Source organism: Trichechus manatus, unplaced genomic scaffold (genome assembly GCF_000243295.1).
Source record: "Trichechus manatus latirostris isolate Lorelei unplaced genomic scaffold, TriManLat1.0 scaffold00079, whole genome shotgun sequence".
In the NCBI taxonomy this organism is placed as follows: domain Eukaryota; kingdom Metazoa; phylum Chordata; class Mammalia; order Sirenia; family Trichechidae; genus Trichechus; species Trichechus manatus.
Window position 1 is genome coordinate 12,584,284 of NW_004444015.1, and position 7,588 is coordinate 12,591,871.

Genomic DNA, 7,588 nt, shown 5'->3' on the forward strand with positions numbered 1-7,588 from the left:
TACAGCAGTTCCAAGCAACGAGGCTGGAATGTTAACACCAACCTATGGGCCTTGCAAGAACTTGACGTCTTTCTTTCTGTTGATCCTGTCAACACTGAAGCATATAGAAAAGGGACCTTAGAAGTCTGGTTTATTCGATTCACCCAAGCTGGTACTTAAAAAATATAGTTTGTGTTCTGTGAAGCATCTCATAACATGGATGAAACTGGAGGACATTATGCTAAGTGAAATAAGTCAATCACAAAAGGACAAATATCGTATGAGACCTCTATTGTAAAAACCCATGAAAAAGTTCACACACAAAATGTAACAATCTTTGTTGGTTACCAGGGATGGGAGGGGTGCAGGGGAAATACTAAATAGATAACAGATAAGTGGTATCTTGGGTGAAGGGTGAGACAGTATACAATCCAGGGGAAACTAGCACAACTTGTACTAGGAAAGGTCATGGAAGCCCCATAGACACATCCAAACTCCCTGAGGGACTGAACTGCTGGGCGGAGGGCTGTGGGGACCATGGTCTCAGGGAACATCTAGCTCAATTGGCATAACACAGCTTATAAAGACAATGCTTTACATTCTACCTTGGTGAGTAGTGTCTGGGGTCTTAAAAGCCTGTGAGCGGCCATCTAAGATACTCCACTGGTCTCATCCCTTCGGGAGCAAGGGAGAATGAAAAGAAAAGGATACAAGGAAAAGAGTAGTCCGAAGGACTAATTGTCCACAGCTACCAAGGCCTCCCCCGGACTGAGTCCAGTACAGCTAGATGGTGCCCGGCTACCACCACTGACTGCTCTGACCAGGATCACAACAGAGGGTTCTGGACAGAGCTGGAGAAGGATGTAGAACAAAATTCTAACTCACAAAAAAAAAGACCAGATTTACTGGCCTAAAGGAGACTGGAGAAACCCTGAGAGTATGGCCCCCAGACACCCTTTTAGCTCAGTGGTGAAGTTATCTCGAGGTTCACTGTTCAGCCTGGGAGTGGACAGCCCCATAAAACCAAATGAGACTAACGAGGTACAGAAGTCCAATGACAAGGGCCAGAAGGCAGAAGGGGACAAGGAAGCTGGTGATAGGGAACCCAACGTTGAGTAAGGATATTGTTGATGAGTTGTGAGATTGTTAACCATTGTCATAGGGCAACATTTGTAGTAACTGTTAAATGAGAAACTATTTTGTTCTGTAAGCCTTCATGTTAAGTGAGAATAACAGCACAATTGGAAGAGTGTAGTCAATGTCACTGAACTGTGCATGTAGAAATTTTTGAAATGGTGTATCTTTGGCTATGCGTATTTTCACCAAAAATAAAGGTTGAGAAGTTAGAGGGTTAATATGTTGTGGGGTTGTTAACCAATGTCATAAAACAACATGTGTATTACTGTTTCATGAGAAACTATTTGTTCTGTAAGCCTTCACCTGAAGTACAATAAAATATATATATGTATATATAGTTTGTGAGCTATTAAGAGGTGTGCCAAGGAAAAAGTGTTCTTCACCCAAGTAAGTTGGGATCAATGTGTTAGATAAAGTTAATTTTCTTTACTGGAGGACTTCTCAGAGCATTTATGTATAAATGTACAATATGAAACTAAGGGGAATCAAGGCAGAGGGATATAGTAAATTTGGACTGTTTTCCATGATTAACCATGGAAGCCTTTGTGGTGTGTCACCTAACTGCTCAGAACAGTGTTGTGAGACACCAGTTTGGGAAACACTGACCTAGTTAAACCTTTTTCCATTATGAGAACCTGAGGCCCTGAGAAGTTAATTGACTTAGTTGAGCAAAAATCAGATCCTACATCCCAAAACTCACAATTAAATGCCCTTTCCTCCACACAGCCTCTAGGGTGGGAAGACAGGCATCACCATTAGATGTATTAGGAAGCTGAACAGTAAGATTCCGTGGCTGGGCATTGGTGGCAGAGCAGAGGTTAACCCGTTGCTGTCTAGTCAATTCCAACTCATAGGGACACTTAGGACAGAGTAGAACTGCCCCATAGGGTTTCCAAGGAGTGGCTGGTGGATTTGAACTGCCGACCTTTGGGTTAGCAGCCGAGCTCTTAACCACTGCACCACCAGGGCTCCAGAGCAGAAGTAGCATCCATGTATTCCCTTTCTAGGAGATAAGGTGGAGAAATCTCTCTCCTCAGGGCCTTTCCAGAGGGATTCACTTCTCCAAGGTCAAAGCAACCAATTCTGTTTGGAATCTTCTCCCATATTTAGTAGAACATCCAAGTGTTTTTAGCAAGAAAGAGTCTCAATAGCTTCCAACAGCTGCTATAGGAAAGAGTAGGTAGGAGGGATTCACTTCTGACTGGTCCTCTAGACTAGACCACAACTTCCCAAATAGTCTGTGGTTAATGGCCAGTGTTTTTGTTTTTGTTTTGATTTTGCTTGCTTGATTGTTTGTTTAATTTCCAATCTGTCACAGACTGATATTTTTGTTAAATACAATAAAAATGAGTTACTAAAAAAGTAAAATAAAAAGGCCAAATGCACACAAAATACAAAGCCAATTTTCTTATTTTTAAGTTTCAACAGACAAAGCTACACTGTCAAATTTCTACAGAAGTTTCTAAACACTCCCCTGAATTTTTGTATTTATCTCCTTGCAGACCAGTAACAAACAGTCCATGAACTGGCCCTGGTCCATGACTCATGCTCTGAATAGCACTGCTTAGACTCAAGTGGAGTTTCAGACCCTCATTATGTAAGTATCTCAGATAAAAAGGCAGCCAGACCAGGAATCAAACACATTTTCTAGAGAAAGAATATTACACAAGGGCCAACATGATTTGACCCATCATATTAAACATTATAATAGTATACCTGGCAAGTAAAACAAAAATTATATACATTAATAGAAGGAAATTTGATTTTATATTGTTGAAAAGGGGTACCAGTTTAGAAGCAGAAATACTCTCTAGAAGGCCTAAAATTAGAGAATGAGCAGAACAATCGGTTGTCTACATCTTTTTGACATTTCAGAAGTTGTATCAAAGACACAGATTCTGAAAAACCAGAAGAGCACACACACACTACATCAAAGATAGTTATAAATAAACTTCCATGCTCGAAGACAAGAACCAATCAGATTAAGAAGTATGGGTAGCTAACATTGCTCCATAGAAATGTTAACCTTGGAATAGTATTTCATTTGTTTATAAAATTGAAATGTTTTGGCAGTGTTCTTTAGCTAAAATAATACTTCACGCACTTTAGAGTTATAAAATCATCTCCTAATTTCTGCGCGTGAGGGTATGTCCACATAGGAGCCCTGGTCGTGCAGTGGTTAATAGCTTGGGGTTGGTGTGAGTGGGAATCGACTTGACAGCAATGGGTTTTTTATGTCCCCACATCAGGCTAGGTTACATCAGAGCCTCTTCTGTGGTTGACTGATACAGAATGCAGTAATCTGGTGTACATAGCAAAGGGTGTGCAGTTTAAGGATGGCAGGATCAACAAAGTATTGATGTCATCAGAATGATGTGAACTCCTATGACAGTGGTTATACTTGGTTTTTGGAAACTGTGGTGAAAGAAATGGAGATCCAGGAGATTCCTACTCTTGTTCCTTCCTGCTCGCTGGGCCTCACTCGGTTGTCATGGTGAGGGCAGAGTGGGGGTCAGTTCAATGAAGACTCTGAAGCTCAGGCTATCTGGGGACAGCGGGCTGTACTTGGGGAAATAGAGGGTCAAAAATATCAGCCACCAGATAATACGAGCCTCCTGGATGCCCTTTATTTGCCAGGAAAGGGAAATTTCTTAACAGGGAGATTTGAACAAAGGGGAATGTGTCATTTTATGACAACTTTTGCCAGAACTCTCTGTCCCAGCTGGAGTCCCATTCTCCTCATTTCTGATTTTTGATTTCTGGATTGTTGCCCCTTTTCCCAGGGTGAAATGATGAGGAAAGCAGTCTGGGGGCCCATCCAGGTATCTGTCTGCCTTTTGATAGGAAGCATAGGGCAGTGGTGAATTGCTTTTCTCTGACTTTAATTATATGGACTGGAGGCCTTGAACTTGGTACCACACTGCTCCAGGGCCGAAACGGGGCCCATCTTTATGACTGCTCTCCTACAACCCCCGTACACCCGGCTGCTCTGTGGAAAGGTCTGAGGTTTTGCAAAATTGTTATTTACTGAGAATAGCAAGGAGAGCTCTGGTGTCCTGCAGTGGCGTCACTAGGGTTGGTGCCACCCAGTGGGTTAATTCATGGTGTCATCCCCTACGCCCCATGGGCCTCCTCCCCTGGTGCCAGCAGATACTGTCGCTGCAGGTGAGAAGCAGATGCGGATCGCGGGGCACCCTGGGGCGGGGAACCTCGCGTCGCGAGTCAGATCCAGAGTGCCGGAACGGGATGGGGGAGAGGGATCCCGGGCTCAGAGCGAGGCCGGGGGAGCCGGCACCGAGCGGGCGCGGGCCTGGTTGTGCCTAGGAGCGGGGCCAGTGCTACCCGCAGTGCTCGGGAGCCGCTCGGACCATGACTCTGCGCTTCGCGGGGTGCAGGGCCCGCGGGGGCACCGTGCGGGCAGCTCCGGGGCGCCGCTGGGTGAAGGCGGAGGGACGGGAGGAGTTGCGGGCACCTCTTCTTGCGGCCTCGCTGCCTCCTCCTGGGCCGCGCGGTGGAAAACACTGCACAGAAATTTTAAAGACAGTCATTTTGATGTCACCGCTTCCGAGAGTGTCACCCGATGCGGTCTGCATCCCCTGCACCCCCTAGGACGCCACTGATGCCCTGTAGCCTTGGTGAACATCTGCTACCAGGAGGTAACATCCAGAAGTGTCAGAGCAAAGTAGGGCAAGTGGCTTGGAGCAATGGCCCCAGTCAGAGCCAGGCTGGAGGGAAACCATTTTCTGATGTTTGCGGTTTTCCTCTCTTCCCCATCCACCTCAGTGGCTGTTTCCTAAGAAAAGACAATGTGGTGTTAAACGAACAGGGAACTTGGAAGACATGGACATGTATCTGTTCTCTGTCAGTCTTGGGTTTATGATACTGGCCAAGGCTTTTGTTCATTTAGTTACATATTGTATAGTTAACTTCTTTTTGCAAAAGTAGCATGCTTCATTATAAATTTAAATGTTAAACAAAACTCATTTGTTACCAAATCATTCAGAGATGACCAATGTTCACTTTCTTGGAATAGATGCCTTCAGATTTTTTCCCACCATGAGACTGCTCTAAGTTTGTTTTCAGGTCTGTCAAATGGTACATAGATGCAAGACCTGCCTCGAATGTGGTTGTGAAGATTAGAATAGATGATGATACAATCAACGTGCATGGTCATCCTGGGCAGGACACACTGACAAGGAGCCGGCATCCTCCGTGCACCCAGTTCTCACTCAGGAAGGGAGAGACGCCAGGCTGACAGAAGCAGCCAATGGCAGACAGGAGGACCCTAGGCCCTGGAAAGTGGAGTAGGGGCGGGCCAGGGTAGCCGACTAAGCAGGGAGAGGAAGCTTTACCCAGGCCTGGGGAGTGAGAGAGGGATAAGGGGAATTTTGAGGGAGTGAGAGAGGGATAAGGGGAATTTTGAGGGACAGCACAAGCCATCTGGAAGGAAGAGTCAGACTCCCTGAGAACTCAGGCATGGAGCCGACTGGTACCTATGAAGGCTGGTGCAGAGTAGGGTGATGCTTGCTAGATTGGGTGAGAGGATTCAAAGGGGTCAAAGGCCCCCAACTTCCCCCCACACCCAATGTGAACCATAACTATCCTCAAGACTCAATTTATATATCTGATAAGTGTCTAGTAAGGAGCCTTGGTTGCATAGTGGTTAAGCACTCGTCTGCTAACCATAATAAGATCAGTGGTTTCAACTACCAGCTGCTCCGTGGGAGAAAAGACCTGGCACTCTGCTCCCTTAAAGACTACAGCCTAGGAAACCCTACGGGGCAGTTCCATTCTGTCATATAGGGTCACTATGAGTTGGAATCGACTTGATGGCACACAACAACAACAAAGTGTCTAAGATATTAAACCCGTTGCTGTCGAGTCAATTCTGACTCATAGCAAGTTTAAAGGACAGAGGAGAACTGCTCCCAAGGGTTTCTAAGGAGTGGCTAGTGGATTTGAACTGCCAACCTTTTGGTTAGCAGCCGAGCTCTTAACCACTGTGCCACCAGGGCATACACACACACACACACACACACACACACACACTGGAATATACATACACACACTAGAATATATATATTCTAGAAAAATATATATTTTCTAGAGAATATATATACACACACTAGAATATATATATTCTAGAAAAATATATATTTTCTAGAGAATATATATTTTTCTACAGTGTATATTTTTCTGTTGTTGTTAGGGAGCCCTGGTGGCATAGTGGTTAAGAGCTCCACCGCTAGCCAAAAGGTCAGCAGTTCAAATCCACCAGCCACTCCTTGGAAACCCTATGGGGCAGTTCTACTCTGTCCTATAGGGTTACTATGAGTCGGAACTGACTCTATGACACCTAACAACAGAAAAATATATATCATAGAAAAATATATATTCTAGAATATATATACATATTCTAGATACCAGACACTTACCAGATATCTAATTTGCAAATATTTTCTCCAATTTTGTGGATTGTCTTTTCACTTTCTTGATAGTGCCACTCACTGTGCCAGGTGCAAACCAATTACTATGACAGGTAAGATCCCTGCCCCAAGGAACTTGTCTTCCAAAAGCGGGGGCCAGAAACAACCATAATATGTAAACAATAATTTTCTATTAAGATCAAAGCTGGGAAAGAAGCCATTCAATCCAAATACCAGCACTGCAGTCTCCTAATTCATAAATATGGTAGAGATTTAGACTAGCGAATGGGTTTTCAAACTCTGTCCCTCAGAACCCTAAAGTTCAGATTGTCAAACTTTGGTGGATCAAGGTTCCCTATTAAAAAAAAAAATATTAAAATGCTATGGGGCCATAGGAATCTTCGTTTTGCTCATAAACCATACAACTTTGTATATCCTTTCACGGGGCCCATGGACTCCTTAAAGTTGACCTGGGTGAAACTAGAGGGGTAGATCTAAACCTCGACCCTTCCTTCATCCAGATAAGCCCTATTTTTTAACATATTGAATGTTCAAGAAAGATTTTGTTTAAGTGTACTGCAGCCCACACACCCCACCCCAGTTGCCAACAAATTGGAAACACTGAGTTAGATGATATATCTGTGTTTGTAGTTCCAACATTCAATTTTTAAAATTTCTACCCATCAAGATGATTTCCCTGTTTACTTTCTTCAGGTAAACATAACAAGATTGTGTTTACTTACTTGTTTTCAGATGGTTTTGTGGTTGTTTGAGGTGGCACTTTCTTACTCAGATCACTGTCATTGTCCTGGGACATTCACTTGCCTGCCACACTGGCCAATTATTTACAAATTGGAAACAGCTTAAATGTCTATCAACAGGGGTTTAGATGAATAAATTGTGGTGAATCCATTCCAAGGACTATACTACAGCCATTGAAAACAATATAGTGAATTTCTGTGTGCACATGTATACAGATAGCTAATATATATTAAATGAAAAATCGAGTTTGCAGTACAGTTCATATAATATGATTCCATTTTTGT